The sequence below is a fragment of the Delphinapterus leucas genome, chromosome X, assembly GCF_059928025.1.
Source record: "Delphinapterus leucas isolate spDelLeu-1000000601 "Yukka" chromosome X, BTC_Dleu_Yukka2, whole genome shotgun sequence".
Taxonomy (NCBI): Eukaryota; Metazoa; Chordata; class Mammalia; order Artiodactyla; family Monodontidae; genus Delphinapterus; species Delphinapterus leucas.
The window spans coordinates 111,384,448-111,402,971 of record NC_143150.1 but is presented as its reverse complement, the minus strand read 5'-3'; the positions used below and the strand labels follow the sequence as shown (position 1 = coordinate 111,402,971).

Genomic DNA, 18,524 nt, shown 5'->3' with positions numbered 1-18,524 from the left:
TTCTTGTCCTCTTCCAGCATCTATGAAACTGTCGCAGATTAATTTGTCAGCTTGCAAGTAGGGTAAAATCTCAGACCTTTTCCAATTCCTGATAAATGGTTCTTCACTAATGTAACTTGGTACAAGCCATTTTTTGTTTTCAAAATCCATTGCTTTAGGTTAAGATATTGAATCTCTAGACATTCCCTACTCAAATATAAGATTCTCTGGGAAGCATGACATTAGCTCTCACTCTCAATTCACTTTATCAGATGAACTAGCAGGTCTTGAGAAAATAAAAGGTGGTTTTAAAGAGTCGAGAAGTGGACATATCTTGAAAAGAGATACAGTGGAGTTGGCTGGCCTCAGAGGGATGCCCTATAGTGAGAAAGGCCCAGAAGATACACTTTTGTGCTCTGATATTTTGCCTGGAATCTGTTTTGCCAGCATCCATCTCAGCTGGACACAATGCACACTGATTTCCTATAATTCCCTTCCTCATTCACAGTGAATCAAGGGCATCTGCTGGCAATGCTGTGGATTCTGTTGTTTGCAAATAGCAAGTAAACATCATCCATTGTCTGGGCTTTTTGGAATGGAAGTTGTTATAACATGGGCAGTAAGAAGGTTTACCATGCAGTGAGAGAAGTAGAAGGGAAAAAGAGCTAATAAAACAGAGAAAAGGACAATAGGGAGATTTCTGTGATTACCCATTTGTGCTGAAGCAAATTTGGCCCACATTCACTCTTGGGAATTCTCTCACTTTGTTTGATAAGTCTGCATGTGAAGTGACACACAGGTGATAACAGAAATACTTCTTTTAAAGCATAAATCAGATACTTATAATTGGAAGCACAGTCCCAAAGACCTGGAGTGGAGTTTCTGGTTCAGTACACATTCCAGTTAACTGAGGACTTACAATTAAATATGGAGACCAGAATTTTTGCATCCCACATTGGGATATATGGTCTGACAAATACGTATACAACAATAGAAAATGTGAAATTGAGAAAGTCCTGGAAAAGCCAGAATGCTCACCGTATGGTTAAATCATACACGTTTTAACAATGCTAAAAGTATTAGATGATAAAATACATTTAGTCCTAACATACAGAACACAGTTTATCTGTTGATTTAGTAACCTCAAGGTCACTTAAAGACCAGTTAAAATTTTTGACTCTTAAGCTATTTTAGTTTATATCTATTTCGGATAAATGGCGCTTCAGTGGGTACAGTTTTGATTTTGTTTTGTTTTTTGGTTCTTTAGTCTAACTGTGGTTGTATTTCTATCTGAATGTTTCTCTGAGAAACGATGAAGATTTTCATTGGAAAGCTTTGTACCATGTCTAACAGCTTAATTGTAAATTACTTTCTTTTTTAAAAAATTAATTTATTTTTATTTACTTTTGGCTGTGTTGGGTCTTTGTTGCTGCACATGGGCTTTCTCTAGTTGCGGCGAGCGGGGGCTACTCTTCGTTGTGGTGCATGGGCTTCTCATTGCGGTGGCTTCTCTTGTTGCGGTGCACAGGCTGTAGGCGCACGGGCTCAGTAGTTGTGGCGCACGGGTTTAGTTGCTCCGCAGCATGTGAGATCTTCCCAGACCAGGGCTCGAACCCGTGCCCCCTGCATTGGCAGGCGGATTCTTAACCACTGCGCCACCAGGGAAGCCTGCAAATTACTTTCTGATTTGGAATCTGTTTCGTATGGATTTCCAAAGTAACCTATATAATAATAGTAGTAATTGTGAAAATAATCCAGGACTGTCAGTGAAAAACAGAGAAGAAACTATCCTGTCTACATATTCTCTTTCCATTTTGTCCACCTGCTGTCCTGCCCTACGGTAGTTACTCTCACCAAACTTGAGCCTTTTGGGAAAAGGAGTTCTCAAGTAGCAAAGTCCCTTATTTAATTGCCCTGGTGGTAATAAGTATGGAAAACTTTAACAGAATCCTTCTGACTGAATTCATTGGGTCCACAAAGGACACTAATGAAACCATGAGAGCACAGGAAAAAGCTCCAGAAATGTCTAAAGTTCTGTTTTGTTTTTTTGGCCACGCCGTGCAGCTTGCAGAATCTTAGTTCCCCAACCAGGGATCGAACCCGGGCCCTTGACAGTGAAAGCCCAGAGTCCTAACCACTGGACCGCCAGAGAACTCCCAGTGTCTAAAGTTTGAAACCAACACCTTATGTTGTATTTAAAGTTCACAGATTTCTAAGATTGGTAATCTAAACTTTAGAGGACTATGGTATTTCAGAATAATGCTTGTAATATTTATGTCTCTATACCATGTCAGTATAGTTATTCATTCGTTTAGTCAACAAATACTTCTTGGATTCCTCCTATGTGCAACACTTTATCAACATTAGGAACAAAAAGATTGATGAGTTAAAAATTCCTGCTCTTGAGTGGCTCAAAAACTTGGCAGGAAAACAATGATCTAAACAGATTATTACTATACACTATGCTAAATGCTACAATACAAATAGGGACAAAGGTCTGTGAAACCAAAGGGAGGGCGAATAATTCAGCCTGGGAGTAGGACCCATGGAGGAGATGACATCTGACATCCGAAAAGGGAGCAGTGTTCAGGATCATCCTAGGAAGTATAAATTACTCCTTTCTGTAGCAGCAGGGGTAGAAGTAGATAAGATTATCAAGAGTAGCTATGAGTCACAAGGTATTTACTAAGTGCCAGGCAAAACACTAAACATTTGGCATTAGCTACCTTCATATAATATACCCACCAACCAAAATGACAGATACTGTTATTACCATTTTACAGGGGAACAGACTGAAACTTTAAGAAGTGAAGTAACCTGACCAAGATCACACAGGTAGGAAAGAGTAAATTTTTGATGAATGAGTGAATGAAATCATATAACATTCATAAATCTGGAATTGAAGTATCTCACCATCAAATTATAATATCGTTAAGAGAGATCATGTGAGTGGGATAACGTTGTCTAAACAATTTTCGTGGCATAAGCAATTTCACCTTTTCTTGGGAAGGAATCAGAAGCTCTTCATCCTCCCTTGGGAAAGGTAGCACTTAGCATTGCAAAACATTCACGTCCACCAATTATACCAACAACTCTTCACGGGGCCCTAACCTCCTGAGTGAGATGGAGACACCTTCACTCACCTACAATCAAATCGAAATGGATTTTGTTTGTTCTTTTGTGCCAGAATACCATTTTTTTTTCTTTTAAAAACAGGATCTTGAATATAAATAACCTCTCTTCTTTGCACTAGGTTTGTCATATGAACATTATAAGGTGGCCAATTCATATTTCCTTATTTGTAAATTTCTTTCCTGGTAGCCTACATTTTTCCAACCAGTATTTCGCCAAATGTTTGGTTACGTCCTTCAGTAAACATCTGTTGGACTCTTAGACTCACTCGCATCTATTATAATATTTCTTTTAATCCTCAAAATTAACTTTCTGAGGTATTATTATTATTATTATTTTGACCTCACTGTGCAGCTTGTGGGATCTTAGTTCCCCAGCCAGGGTTTGAACCCGGGCCCTCAGCAGTGAAAGCACAGAGTCCTAACCACTGGACCACCAGGGAATTCCCACTTTCTGAGGTATTGTTAAGCTTATTTACAGATGGAGAGACCTGGCCTTGGACAATTTGGTGTATGGCTCAAGGTCACACTCGTCCAAGGTCATAGAGTTAACAGAGCCAAGTTAAGAATTCAAATATTTTGACACCATGGCCCCTGTTTGTTCCACAAGACCAGAGGGTCTCCCTATAAATGGAATGAGACTATCCCTCCATGACTTGGCCGAGATAAAATATTAAACGATTCAAGATAGTCAATACCTGATTGTATCAGAAGGATTGGCCTAGCAAATAAGTGTTACAGGGGTGAAGTCAGTGTAGGCTCTGGTAATCAGAAACTGGGTTTGGCTGGGTGGGTGGAGCAAGAGCAAAAGGGTAGCCTGCTTGACTGGAAGGAAAGCATTAGCAAATATGTTGAGTTGCGGCTAAGCATGTGCTCTGTGGACAAATAAAAAGTCTTCCTGGTATAAATAATTTGAATTATTTCACGGATAAATTTTTCAGTGCTAGTACCATTGCCTTGAATACTTTATGGATTAAGATGTACGAAAATAAACAAAGCAAGTCTGGAAGAGAACCTGGAGATACGTTTTAAACCATGTTAATGTGCAGAAAACCAGAATGGTGGCTACTTAATTTGATAGACAGTTGACCATGTACATATAAAAACACAGGGTTATAGACTTAAGGCAGGTTAAACAAGGTGTATTTGATGGCAGGTATACAGCATAAAAATATGATCTTTGTTTTTAACTTTACCTCGGTGAATACAAGCATATTACATATTCCACTTGCAATCATTTTTCTCAGCGGTTCATCCATTGACATGCACACACACGCATGTGAGCAGATGTTTTCTAGTACCTTTGGCAGAAGAATTTAGTGCCTTGTACACATCACACCTGCCATGTCATGCTTATTGATTGAACGATTCAGCTTGCTGAAAGGTACTGGCTGAGATATTAATTTTAAAATGAAAGCCTTCACATCTGCTAATGCCTGTCAGTCTCTGGAGTGAATGTGCCATTCGAGCCAACGGAAGTGGGCAGAAGCAGCCCTCATGGGTAGGGCTGACAAGTTATTTTGAGTCTGCTGAATTACCTTTATTGTTGCCCGGTACTTATAGGCAGACCTCTCCTTCCATTAAAGTCCAGTGCTCACAGTACTTCTGAAAATAGCTCTAGTGGTTTGGAACTCATATTCCTGGGTTTTTGCATAAATGAACTATTTGTGGTAGTTGAACGATAAATGGTGAGATAGTGGTGTTTTACAGGCAGTGAAACGACAAGGTCAGTTTTAATTAAGCTGAGATCGACCTCAGTCTGTATTGCACACTTCTGATTAGGTTATTTCAAATTAACATAAGTTTTTGGAGACTTCGCTGAAGTCAGTGGTGTTAAACACCAGCTGTGCTGGCAGAGAAGCTGGGATATGAGAAGGAGATAGCATTCACATTGAAATTAGCACTTGGCACAATATAATTCTCTGATTGCAAACTATGTGGAGTTGCCTGTGCTAATTGGTTGATTTTATTTGAAGCAGATGTTGTTAGCTTTCCCACTAATGATCTGGAGAGAAATTCTTTTGAAAGACATGCCATGTTAGGATCTCTGCAGTATAATAAGCTAATTACAACTTTAAGTACTTGCAGTAATTAGCACAATGTGTATAAAGTGTTCCTGATCTTTTCACCCTGCCGCATTATTGTCAGGGCAGCTTGAAAAACAAAAAGGAACGCTAGCTGGATTGAGTCTCCCTGGTCTAGCCTCTTCGTTTCCCAGACTTCTGCACTAAAGAGATAATGAACTCGACTTAAATCCTTCTCTTTCAGACATGTCAAAAAGGTTTAGTGCCAACCCCCAACCCACCCAAAAAACGGAGAGTGGAATTTGTCAAACTAAAACGTTACCTTGCACACGTATGCCTTTATGGCTTGTGAGGTCTTCATCACATTAGCAAACCGAGGTATTTGAGGGCACCATTAGTGTATTTATCTCATGTTCATTTATTTTATTGTTTATCAGTTTGGTCCGGGGATCAAACCTGTATTTTATTTGAGAACATTTCCCCATCACGCTTCCAAGCCACAACTCAAACTTCTCTGTATAGAACACTTTATGTGTTTGATATTTCTGTAAGCCTAAAATCTAGTCTTTCTGTATTTTGAACAACTAAGTTATTACGTATATATTTTTTCCTTATAGTAATTATCAGAGGGAAGACGTAATAGGAGTAGATGTGGGGAGTGTGACAAAAATGGAAAAAAATGAATTGGGAGAAAAAGAATTGGTAGAGACAAATTCTTAATAACATATCAAGCAAAAGTCCAGAATTAACTGCTATTAATACGAGTGAACCTGACATTTGAGACTGGTGACTAAAATTCTTGTATCTCTAAGAAGATGCTAAGTTGATCAGTAGAAAATAAGTTATAGTAAAACATCACTATTTAAGTAGTTCTTTGTGGCCTTTTTAAAAAAGTTCCAGAGTTTGCATTTTTAAGATCTATTATTTGAGATAGATGCTTAAGACTAAAAATGCAGCCATTCGTAATGGAGCCTTCTGCCAGAACAGGTGAACCTGTCCAAGTTTTTGTATTTTCTTATGGCTCCTTCTTTGGTTTAAGGTACTTCTGGGGGGGGAGGCAGAGACTGAAGAAATTCTCCTTTTAAAGTACCTTTGAGGAAGTTGGCTGGTTCCCTTGGCTCTAATTTCTGGAAAGTAGGCAACCTGATCTCATATTCTCAACTTGACTGCAGAAATAAGGTAGAAAATTCCCTTATTCTTACCTCTACTGCTGTTGTCTCTTCGGTTCTGGAATTGAGAGCTGGGGTTTCTGTGGTTGCTGGATTTATATCTACCTCCAGTCTTGTAATATTTCACAAGGTAAATAGCCAGGCTCCTGATAACTTCAGTGGATTAAAAGAGAGGAGTCGTCAAACCAAAATACCAGTTATTTGAGAAAAGCAAAGATAGGCTGATGGAGATTCACCCTCTCCAATTATTAAAAGAAAGGAAGGGTTGTAGGTTTAAGGGGATTCCAGTACTTTAGCCATTCTTCATAAATACAAATAAACATTTATGGTTATGAAAATTTATTGAATATAAGTAATGAAAAACAGTGAAGGGACTTCCCTGGTGGCGCAGTGGTTAAGAATCCGCCTGCCAATGCAGGGGACATAGGTTCGAGCCCTGGTCTGGGAAGGTCCCACATGCCACGGAGCAACTAAGCCCATGCGCCACAACTACTGAGCCTGCGTTCTAGAGCCCGCGCGCCTAGGGCCCGTGCTCTGCAACAAGAGAAGCCACTGCAATGAGAAGCCCGCGCACCGCAACAAAGAGTAGCCCCCGCCCACCACAACTAGAGAAAGCCCACATGCAGCAAGGAAGACCCAAAGCAGCCCAAAAAATAATTTAAAGTAAATAAATAAATAATCCCCCAAAACCGTGAAGACTTTGTGCTTTTCCTGAGCTTACAGAGCTTCAAGTCCTCAGTGGAACCCATAAGAAATAATTATGCTCAAGCAAAACATACAAGGACAGAGTTTAGTGCTGACGTTTTACACCTGTCACCGTGTCTGGCGTGTCTTAGGTGCATAATAAATGGTAAATGGATGACTGCTTTTTTAGTGAAAAGTTAACGACTCATTCTCTGTCACTGCCATGAGGTTTGGTGAGTTTCCACATTCCTGGAAGTATTGTCGTGAATTGGAACTGCTTGAAATGACGTATACATTTATTTGTCTCATTGGACTTGATATCCTTAACGAGTGCTTTAGTGCAAAAAGTTGAAGGCACATCCTTCGTGTTGGGAGTTTTGACATCTAGCATCCTTACTGATAAAATTTAAAAGTCTTATTTGGCTGTGGAACGGATCAACCCACTTAGAAATGGAGCATCTGCCAGAGTAACCAAAAGTTGTTTGACGATAAACCAATGGATTTACATTTTTTGTCAGTAGGGATCTTTTATTCTTATCTTGTTTTTATTTACTAAAACCCAAAGCTGCTATTACTTACTCCTAATATAATACCATGGTCATAGGAATAGAAACTGGGTTCCTAACAATATATATATTTGCTCTCACTATAAATAATCTTCATTTTCATAAGTTTGAGAAAACTAGAAGTTGTCAAACTGTTGCTAGATGCTTGAAATATAATAATATATATGAATGTTATATTTTTATTATATATTATATAGATATAGGTGTGTGTATAACATTACATATATAATATCACATATTATACTATAAATTATCTATTATATAAGTTTAAAACTCTATCTAATCAGTCTTTCATGTTTCAAAAGAGGCCACCATTGGCAAGACCATAACCAGGCCAAATGATTAACTTTATAATTTTATTATGTTCTAATAACACTTATTTGGAGAAAGTTAATGGCTAAGCCATGACATTTTTTCATACACTTTTTCATGAGAAGAGAATAGTCTGACCTACAGAAGGGCAAACTGACTTTCTTAAACCTTTCAGCTTTCTGAGACTGAGGAGTTTTCCAAAAAAGAAGGTCCCCAACTTTCAGGGAATCAGCAGTGAGGCATGACCTTTTCTAATTCATCTGCGCACTGCTAGCCCTCTGTGTTCCACCGTGGCTCCACTGTCCTGTCAGGGTCTAATGAAGCATGTGACGCCAAAAACAGTTATTCCTGAGATGCCAGCAGAAATGGTCATTTCTTTTACTTCCAAATGTGCCAAGTGGGGACAAGAAATCCTTACTTGATTGTTGGGGAAAAAAATTAAAAGCTAACTCCAGATTTTAACATCAAAGAATTGAGGTTGTTTGATCTTTAGAGGATACAGCAATTACATACGAAAATCTCTTTCATGTAAGGTTTTTTAAAAAGTCGACTGCATGCCTTCATCTTTTGTGTCATAGATTACAGGGATAGAACTAAATAATATCATTTTTAGGACCAGAATTTTTTCCCCATTTCCCAATACATTTTTCTCTCCTTGCCATAAAAAGCTTGAAAAACAAACTCCCTGAGGCACCAGAAGCAGGAGTAAGCAGGGTGGTTTGGCTGCGGACCAGAGTAGCACAATGGGTTTCTGCTTCCTTTCTGTTCATGCTCCCCGCTTCCCTCCAAAACACACACAAAGCTCTGCATGACTTTCTGGTTTCAGGCTCCAGTTTTGCAATTTTTTCCATCATGTGTTGGGAAGAAATTGAAATGTAAAATTATATCCCCTGAAACAATCATATTGTTTTGGGGGCATAGGAAGGAGAGTTACAGAGATGAGTTTTTTTCTTCTTCTTAAAAAAAAAAAAGGCTACTATGAACCACAATACCCATCCCTTGCTGCTCTATGAACCTCTCAGGTGGCTTTTTTTTTATAACTCTTATTTAATTTTGCAAAAAAGTAGCTTAACCACTGAGAAAATTGTGCAGAGGAAAGAAAATTTCCTGATGAGGGATTATGCTCAGCAGAGATGCAATAATATACTGTTGTCACTTGTTTCTATCTGCTATTTTCTTTCCTCTGGGCATACCCCATTTCACACACACATCCTTTAAGTCATTGGGCTGAGAGTTTGGCAGACCCAGAAGTGGAAAAGGATGATTTCAGCTCTAGTCATAGCAGGTAATGGAGTTCGCAAAGAAGGCTTCAATATTGCTTCAAGGAAGTTGAAAATGACTAATGCGATGACTAACAGTAACATCTAAAACAAAAGTATAATTCTGCACTACAGTAAGAATGAGTGACCTTCTTGGCTTGGAAGAGGGAGGCGAGAGGGTGGAGGAATCTTTGGGAGGAAGATTTCAGAACAAATGGACCTATAATGTTAGTATTTAAATGCAATTTACTCATTCGCTTCAGCAGATAGTCTTAATATGCATGTCACCTGTGGACAGAGCCTGAAGAATTATAAGCATTAATTTGTTTTAAATAATTTGAAAAAGAACAGTTTTATTAAATACTACAGTCATGTAAGTAAAAATTTAAAATAAATCTCTTTATGTTTCAGAAAATTTCTGCCTACAGGTCTTTTTAATGGTTAGATTTTAAAATTATAAATAATGTGTGCTTAAAAAAATCACGCTGCAATGGTTGCCTCAAAATCAGCTACACTTCCTGAAATGCTGAAACCAAGAGAACTAGGGTCTTTAAGTCCGCGTGTGCTCCCTACTTGCCCAGACCCACCCGAGTGCCTGCACCATGACTTGGCTTTGCAAATCAGGCATCAGATGAGCTAGGTGAGGATGTGAAATAAACCCCTGATGGGCTCACATCTTTCCGTGGTTCTCTCTAGTGTTTCAATGAGGTGAAGTAGGCTTCTTATGTTTTGGATTTATCCCTGTTTTGCTTTGTTTCCCTGGAAACTTACTTCTTGAAATGGTGTTGCCTCTAGTAATGATCAGACTTAATACTTAAGGGCTACTAGTTTAGTGCAGGGATTCTCATTGGAGATTCAGGGGTGAGAATCCCTAATAATGGGTGAAAAATTGTGTATATTATGTGCATTTTATGGGAATAAGGCCCGTAACTTTTATCTCAAGATTTGTGAATTATGAAGCATAGTATTTGATCCTGATAATAACTCTGAGGCAAAGATAAATGATCAGTACTACTTTATACCTGACTTCACTGAGGCTCATGGAAGTTTCGTCACAAGTTTGAAATCCAGTAATCTTTCCCTGTAGCCTTTCAAGGCTATTACTTTCATTGGCTTTAAAACAAGATGGTCATAATATATGTACATACTCCCCTCTCCAGGAAGTGGAGATTAATCTCTCACTCCACCCAAGTTTGGTCTAGACTTAGTGACTTGATCTTAAAGAATAGATTAGAGAAAGGGACAAATAGTAACTTTACAGTGCAGAAACCTGGCTAATACTACATTAACCAAGTGAGGAAAGTTAATATCACCAGTGATGTCAAGGCCCTTCCTAAGATGACATGACTTGAGAAGGGCACTTCACTTCTGTGATATTCCTCAAACCACTAACCCCAGTCTAATCATGAGAGAAACATCAGAAAAATCCAGATTAGAGGACTGTTTACAGGATACCAGGTCAGTGCTCCCTAAGGCTGTCAAGGTCACGAAAAAGAAAGACTGAGAAATTGTCACAGGCCAGAAGAAACTGGGGAGACATGACAACTAAATGCAGTGTGGTATCCTGGATTGGATCCTGGAACAGAAAACACTAATGGAAAACTGGCGAAATTGAAGTCTAGAGTTGAGTTCATAGCAATGTACCAATGCAATGTTGGTTTCTGGGTTTTGATAAATATATCATGGAGATGTAAGATGTTAGCAGAGGGGTAAATTGGGTGAGGGATATAAGAGAACTCTCTTTATTATCTGTATTATCTAAAATTATTCCAAAATAAAAAGTTAATTTAAAAAATTGCTTGAATCTAGAAAGATGACCACAAACTCAACTCATATATTTTTCCTGGATTAACCAGAATAAATGTCACCTTCCCTGGAAATCCTTCTGTATGACCTTACATATTAATCTACTAACAGAATTTATGGTACCCTCCTGGGAGTTATGAGAGGCATTATTGCCTAGTGGTTATGAGTTTGGACTCCTGGGGTCAGGCTGCTGGGGTCTGAAGCCAGCTCTACCACTTATCAGCTATGTGACTGCCAGCACATGACTTGATCTTTCCCTGGATTAACCTACCTCATAGGGCTGTTGTGGGCATGTAATTTAAAGTTACACATTTGAAGTCCTTAGAATAGAGCCTGGTACATAATTAGCACTCAATAAGCGGTAGTGGTGATGATGCTGATGGTGATGTTCCAAAGCATTGTTTTTATAACACTGTCTCACAGTATCTAATTGCTTACCCCTGCTTTTTCTTTTAGATGGTGAGATCCTTGAGGACAGAAGCCATGTTTTATTTATCTTTGTATCCTTCTGCCTGATAAATAGTAAGTACTCAATAATTGTTGATTGAATTACACTTCATTTCTTGGATCCTCACTTGCCATATCTGGGATTTGGGTGTGACCCTTCTGTCACTACTGCCAAATTCCAGGCTTACTGGGAGATAACTACCAATTAATTAACACTCCTTAGGGCTTTCTTAGGTGCAGTGAGGGATGCAAAGACATATATATGAGGTCTCTACCCCTCAGAAACTTACCAGCATATATGCTCCAATAACTATATTTTAATTTATCTGAAAATGATAGAACTCTAGATTAAACAGTACTGAGGACAAGTGCTTAAATTCTAAGAAAGAATATATTGTAGCAAAACGGGATAATGTAAGAGAATACAGGATAATCTTTTTTTAAAAAATTAATTTATTTATTTTTGGCTGCATTGGGTCTTCGTTGCTGTGTGCGGGCTTTCTCTAGTTGTGGAGAGCAGGGGCTATTCTTCCTTGCAGTGCACGGCCTTCTCATTGCGGTGGCTTCTCTTGTTGCAGAGCACGGGCTCTAGAGCACAGGCTCGGTAGTTGTGGCGCATGGGCTTAGCTGCTCCGCGGCATGTGGGATCTTCCCGGACCAGGGCTCGAACCCGTGTCCCCTGCATTGGCAGGCGGATTCTTAACCACTGTGCCACCGGGGAAGCCCAGAATAATCTACTTTTATGGAACATTCAACATGCCTCCCTCCCCTGTAGAGCATGAGAGAAAATGAGCTAAAAATTTAAAAGAGAAAACCAAAGTTTGTTAGACATTCTAGAAGTGCAGAGTTCTTGTTTGAGATTTATTGTGGTGTTATTCCATTATTGAGAGGGAACTTAAGTAATTTAAAACTTTTACTAACTTGTACAGGACTTATTTCTTTTTAAGACAAAGTGTTGAGATATGAGTTGTAGTGGTACTGATGACAATGAATGGACTGAGCTTGGTTAAAAAATGAATTTGTTACTATAAAATGTACTTGAAAAGTAGCAACAAAAAAGTGGGGGGAGGATGAATTTCTTTGGGACTTCTGTTCTCTTTTACCAGTGCCAAGTTGCGTCCTTTGGTTTCCCCTTAACCGGTATCCATAGGGAAAACTTTTTAATCGGTATATATTAATTAACTTTAAAAAATCTTTTTCCAAATTCTTCTCTCAGTAGCCAGAGAGTGCATTGTGAGTAGGGAGGGTGTTCAAAATGACTGAAGCTACCTGGCCAGAGGACCCTGCCATATGTTTGAAAACTTAACCTTGCCCTGGTTTTCATTCCAGGGCAACCAAAAGCCAAGCTCACATCCTGGCCATATATTTGGAAGTCCACATCCTACCCACATAATTTAGGACCTGAATTATAATGTTACATCTTATAGCCCTTAGATAAAAGGGATGTAAATGTAACTCTTATAAGCACTGTTCCCATTCCGTCCAAGGCCATGAATTACCATATGGTCTGGAAGAGATCATCTTAATTTTGGGGACCAAGCTACCGGGCTGTAGTTGATATGGCTAATTCTTGAACCCTGCTTTTCAGATTGAATTGCCCAGGGTTGGAACTGACTAGATTTGGCTCATGGAATTCCAGATGCTATGGTAATTATAGTGCAAGACTAAATTTTCTGTTCTCATTTGTCTTTTTAAACTACTTTGATTCCTCATTTGGTCTCTTTCACCCAGTATTTAGGGGTTATAACTTCTATGAGTAAAATTTAGTTTTAAATGGAAGAAAATTTAGCTCCTGCTACTATAGTACTAGTTAATCATAAGTTCATAAAAAAGCTAACATACTGGGTCAGAGAGGCAGCATTAAAATTTGATGCGTTTGGGGAAAATAAATTAAAAAGGTCTGGTAGAAAGCTTGCACTCTAGAGCTTTTTCTCTGCCGTCTGTCATCTGAGGCATAAACCTGTACCCTCATGTGTATCCAGTTGCAATGTATCCCTTCTGTCTAAAGTCAGATAATTACAAGGTTCCGTAGTCCCTTGGCAGACTGAATAAAGAGTTACTTTAATTTCTTTCCTTAGGCTCTAGATGTATATATACTGTGTTCTCTAGAGATGCTGTACACAATTCTATAGTAAGGCTGATTATCAGCATTTATGAATTAATATCCGTTTAGTTAATGGTAAGCCAAGATTGACTCAAGAGCACATAGCATGTGGTTATCTTTAGGATGTGGGATGACTATGTTGATTTTGTTTATCACCATCTTCATTAAGAAGTATCATGTACAAACTGAGTAGTAGAAAAGCATCAGATGCTCCTGGCCCAATATACGGGACATGTATTCATCTAAACAACTAGTCAGTGAGCAAAAGAGAAATATGTTGTAGAGCAGTGATAAATGTAATGGCAAGTAGAGAAAATTGCTTCTTTAGCTGAGGGACATTTTCTATCACTGTTCTAATTAATCAGGGAATACATTAGGAAAAGTTTTAGGTTTCACAAGCGAAGAAGAAGGCTTTATGAGCAAGGTTTTGTTCTCTTTTTAATTAGAGATAGGAAGGAAGATATTGTTTAGCAAGTTTCTGTGGTGGAGGTTTGGAAGTTGAGGGCCAGGTTATTTCACAAAAACTGTGAGGTTCAACTTGGAGGTGAAAGAATACATTTTTAAGATATGACAAAGAACAATATCTCAGCTGCCTTTTGGCTTTTCTATATGTAATTTGAGAACAGTTTTTAAAAATAAAGAAATTGTAATAATTTTTTTCATTTAAATAATTTATTAAATTATTTAAAATAATATTATGGCAAGCACTGTATATATTCATATGACATGAGAAAAAGAGGAGTTGCAAAGCATTCTATGAATGTTCAATGAATACTAATTTATGATGGTAAATATAAAAATAATTTAAGGGCCAGTAAATGCAAGGGATGACAAAAGATTAATTCCCATTGTTCTTTTCAGAAGAGGAGAATATGGAATGATGGGGTTGCTGACTTCAAGTCTGGAGATCAGTCAGGTGAGTATTGGTGAAGGGTACATTTTTAGTTCTGCTCAAGAAGGAGCAAGATGAAATACACTTGCTGTGTAGACTAGAAAAATTTTAAAGTTTTAAAGAAAGATTTGGCACCCAAATACGCCTATTGTAAGTGTTCATTTTTGATGAGTTTTGACAAATATGTACACCCATATATCCACCACCACAATCAAGATTTAGAACATTTCCATGACCCAAAAATGTTTCCTTGAGCTTTTTCCTAGTCAATTCCTTATCTATGCCCACAAACAACTGCGTATCTGCTTTCTATCAGCATAGATTGGATTTGCCTTTAAAACAAAAGAGTTTCAGATAAATGAAACCATACAGTATGTACTCTTTTGTATTGAGATTCTTTTGCAGAGCATAAAGTTTTTTAGATTTATCTGTGTTGTTGCGTATATCAGTAATTTATTCCTTTTTATTGCTGAGTAGTATTCCTCTGCATAGGCATTCCACAATTTATCTATCCATCCACCTGTTGAAGAACATTTGGATTCTATATTAGTATGATTAAATCTCCATCATTTAGTAGGCCTATGTCTCTGGGTTGTGACTGTTGTTTTTCTCCAGTGGTATAGCTTTTATAAAAAATGTGTCTTAGGTGAGACAGCAATGCTATATAAGTGGCTGGAGTGGGAGAAATTCCCTTCCTCTAATTGTGATAAAGCTCTGGAAAAGTCTTTTCCTCTGGATAGCAGGCCTTCATTATGGAGAAGGCATGTTTCATAGTGATTACTCTTCCCTTTCCCTTGCCAGGGCCACGAGTGTATCTATCTTGAATCTTCACTATGAGAACCTGGTCCGTTTCCTGGAGGTAAAGCCTATGAGAGTGTGGGGTCCCCCAAAAAGTGGCCCTCAGAAGTTTCTTACTCTCACACTAGTCCGTGCTTAGTCTCCAGCAATTTGTCAACCCTACCATTAAGTGTTCCTACCAGTTTATGGCTCCCACGGCTTCTGCTCCAAGTAAGCAGATCTTGGCTATGCCTCTTTGAATGCATCTATCTCCAGATTTCAAGGTGGTGGTTTGCCCTGTGACCTCAATTCTCTGATGGCTCCAAGGAAAGTCTTGATTTTCAATTTGTCCAGCATATTCTTGTTGTAAGGACAGGTGTGACATCTTTTAAGTTCTTTTTTTAAAAGTTAATTAATTAATTTTTATTTTTGGCTGTGTTGGGTCTTTGTTGCTGCGTGCGGGCTTTGTCTAGTTGCGGCGAGCAGGGGCTACTCTTCCTTGCGGCGCGTGGGCTTCTCATCGCGGTGGCTTCTCTTGTGGAGCACGGGCTCTAGGCGCACGGGCTTCAGTAGTTGCAGCACGTGGGCTTGGTCGTTGTGGCTCACAGGCTCTAGAGCACAGGCTCAGTAGTTGTGGCGCACAGGCTTAGTTGCTTCGCAGCATGTGGGATCTTCCTGGACTAGGGCTCAAACCCGTGTTCCCTGCACTGGCAGATGGACTCTTAACCACTGTGCCACCAGGGAAGCCCTAAGTTCTTTACATGTTGGAACTGAAACCAGAAGTGTCCCTCACTTTCATTTTTGAAAGACATTTTCACTGGGTATACAGCTCTAAGTTGACATTTTATTTCCATTGTCTTTAGGCGTTAATGGTTTCTAACAGGAACTCTACAGTGTTTCTTAGTCTTGTTCCTCTGTATGTAAAACACCTTTTCCCCATCTTCCTCTGGCTGCATTTAATATTTTCTCTTTTTAATAATTTGATTATAATATGCCTCTCTGTGGTTTTCTTTCTGTTTATCCTCCTTGGGATTTGTTGATATTCTTGGTACTGGGGGTTTATAGTTTGTGTAATTAGGAAATTTTTCAGCCATTATTTCTTCAAATAATTTTTCTATTCCTCCTTCTATCTCCTCTCTTTCTGTGACTCCAGTTAGCACATTAGACCGCTTAATATTGTTCCATAGGTCATTGAGTTTCTTTTCATTTTTCTGCAGATTTTTTTCTGCTTGTGCTTCAGTTTGGTTAGTTTTTATTGTTATGTCTTCAAGTTTGCTAATCTTTTTTTCTGCAGTATCTAATCCAATGTTAATCTAAGTCAATGAATTTCATATTTCACATATTTCATTTCTAAAAATTTCATTTGACTTTTATTTATATTTTCTGTTCTCTCCTCATTATGTTCATGTTTTTCTTAAAAATTTTGAGCATGTTGATTACATTTTCCATTATGATTTTAATATAATTGTTAATTCTATCATCTCTGTCATATCTTGGTCTCTTTTTATTAACTGATTTATTTTCATGGTTATATGTCAAATTTTCCTGCTTCAGAGGTCTAGTAGTTTTTTATTGGCTGCTGGACAGTGTGAAGTTTATGTTGTTAAGTGTTGGATTTAGTTGTATTCCTTTAGACAGTGTTGGGCTTTGTTCTACAGTTAGCTCACTTGTGCGTCAGTTTTATCATTCCAGAGCTTGTTTTTAGCTTTTAAAAGGGCAGATCTAGATGCTGATTTAGCCTCACTTTTAAAGAATGACCTTTCTGATGTCTCTACTGAGTGATCCTTTTATTCTCTGAACTCTGTTTTCTTTGGCTGGTGGAAAGACCAGTGATTCCTAGCTCCATGTGAGTTCTGGGAATTTTTGTCTCACCAATCTCTGATAATTCCTTGTAACCTGAAGGATGAATTCAGTGGAGAGGAAAGAGAGTGAGAGAGAGAGAGAGAGAGAGAGAGAGAGAGAGAGAGGTAGTCTACTAAATAGAATAGGAACTATGATATGAAAGTAGTTTGTAGTTACCTGACTTGGGAACTGTTTTGTCTCCCTTTTGGCTCTAAGAAGGCTCTTGTAAATATAGGTATGAGTCTTACCTCCTCACTTTACACTTTTTCTTTTTTTTAAAAAAAAAATATTTATTTAATTTTTGGCTGCATCGGGCCTTAGTTGCGGCACACAGGATCTTTGCTACGGCATGTGGGATCTTTCGTCGTGGCGCAGGGGCTCTTCATTGTGGCATGCAGGCTCTTTGTTACAGCATGCGGGCTTCTCTCTAGTTGTGGCACGTGGGCTCCAGAGCACATGGGCTCTGTAGTTGTGGCACGTGGGCTCCAGAGCACGTGGGCTCTGTAGTTGCAGCACACAGGGTTTCTAGTTGTGGTTCTTGTGCTCAGTAGTTGTGGCGCGTGGGCTTAGTTGCCCAACAGCATGTGGGATCTTAGTTCCCTGACCCTGGATCAAACCCACGTCCCCTGCATAGGAAGGCGGATTCTTAACCACTGGACCACCAGGGAAGTCCCTACACTTTTTCTTAATTGTGAGTATGAAACTAGAGCTACCTTTAGTCATGACAGCTGAATCTGTATCTAGCTTTTGTCTTCTGAAGCTTACCCTGATATAGCCAGTAAACCAGGAAATTAAACATACAGTTGTTTCAATCTAAGGAGGCTCAAACAGAAGATTCTTAGATTCTTGGTCTCCTCCTCTACTGTAGAGAGAGCTGGCAATGTTGCTGATTGGAAAAACCACTAAACTAGGTAGAGGCCTCCAGATGTCAGGCTTCTAGAACTGGCTTTCCTATTCTTTGTGGGACTGAAAACTCACTTGATCCCTCCCTCCAGTGCTCTTTAGGTTAGATGATCTTCAGTCCCTTTCATCTCAGATAGCCTACAATTCTAATATAGGACAGAGGTCAGATGTCTGGTAGCTTCAGTGACCCCAAATTAGAAGGCAGTAAAAAAATATTCTGGGAATTATGAATCAGGAACAAGACCAAATTCCTCTTTTTCTTTAGCAGCCAATGAGCTCAAGTACAAATTGGTTTCTCTGTGCTATAAACTGTAGTGTAGTTTCCCATGAGTGTCATATATACATCCTGAATTGCTCCTTGGAGTTTGTCCATCAATTCTAAGTTATATTTTACCTGGTCTCATTACTGTGTTTCTGTATTTCTCAATTTTATTTTTTGTCTTACTTTGTTGTACGGATTCTTGTATGTTACATCAAAATCTTTGTAGAGTGTGGTGCTGGTGGTGAGAATTTTAAAATCCTTAAATAGGGAAACAAATAAATAATGAAAACAGATGCAAAAATATCACAATAAACATCTAACACTTATTCAGATATTTATGTATTTAAATATGCAATTCTTCACAAGT

General features: G+C 38.6%; 1 long non-coding RNA gene across 1 annotated transcript in view; it reads left to right on the top strand.

The window, feature by feature from the left end:
* Positions 1–11,266: 11,266 nt before the first annotated feature.
* Positions 11,267–18,524, top strand: part of LOC149744391 (uncharacterized) — a 28,306-nt gene continuing 21,048 nt past the window's right edge. Inside the window, exons 1-2 of the long non-coding RNA XR_016391387.1 lie at positions 11,267–11,452; positions 14,343–14,397. This is a non-coding gene — a long non-coding RNA (uncharacterized LOC149744391). The remainder of the gene's footprint in view (positions 11,453–14,342; positions 14,398–18,524) is intronic.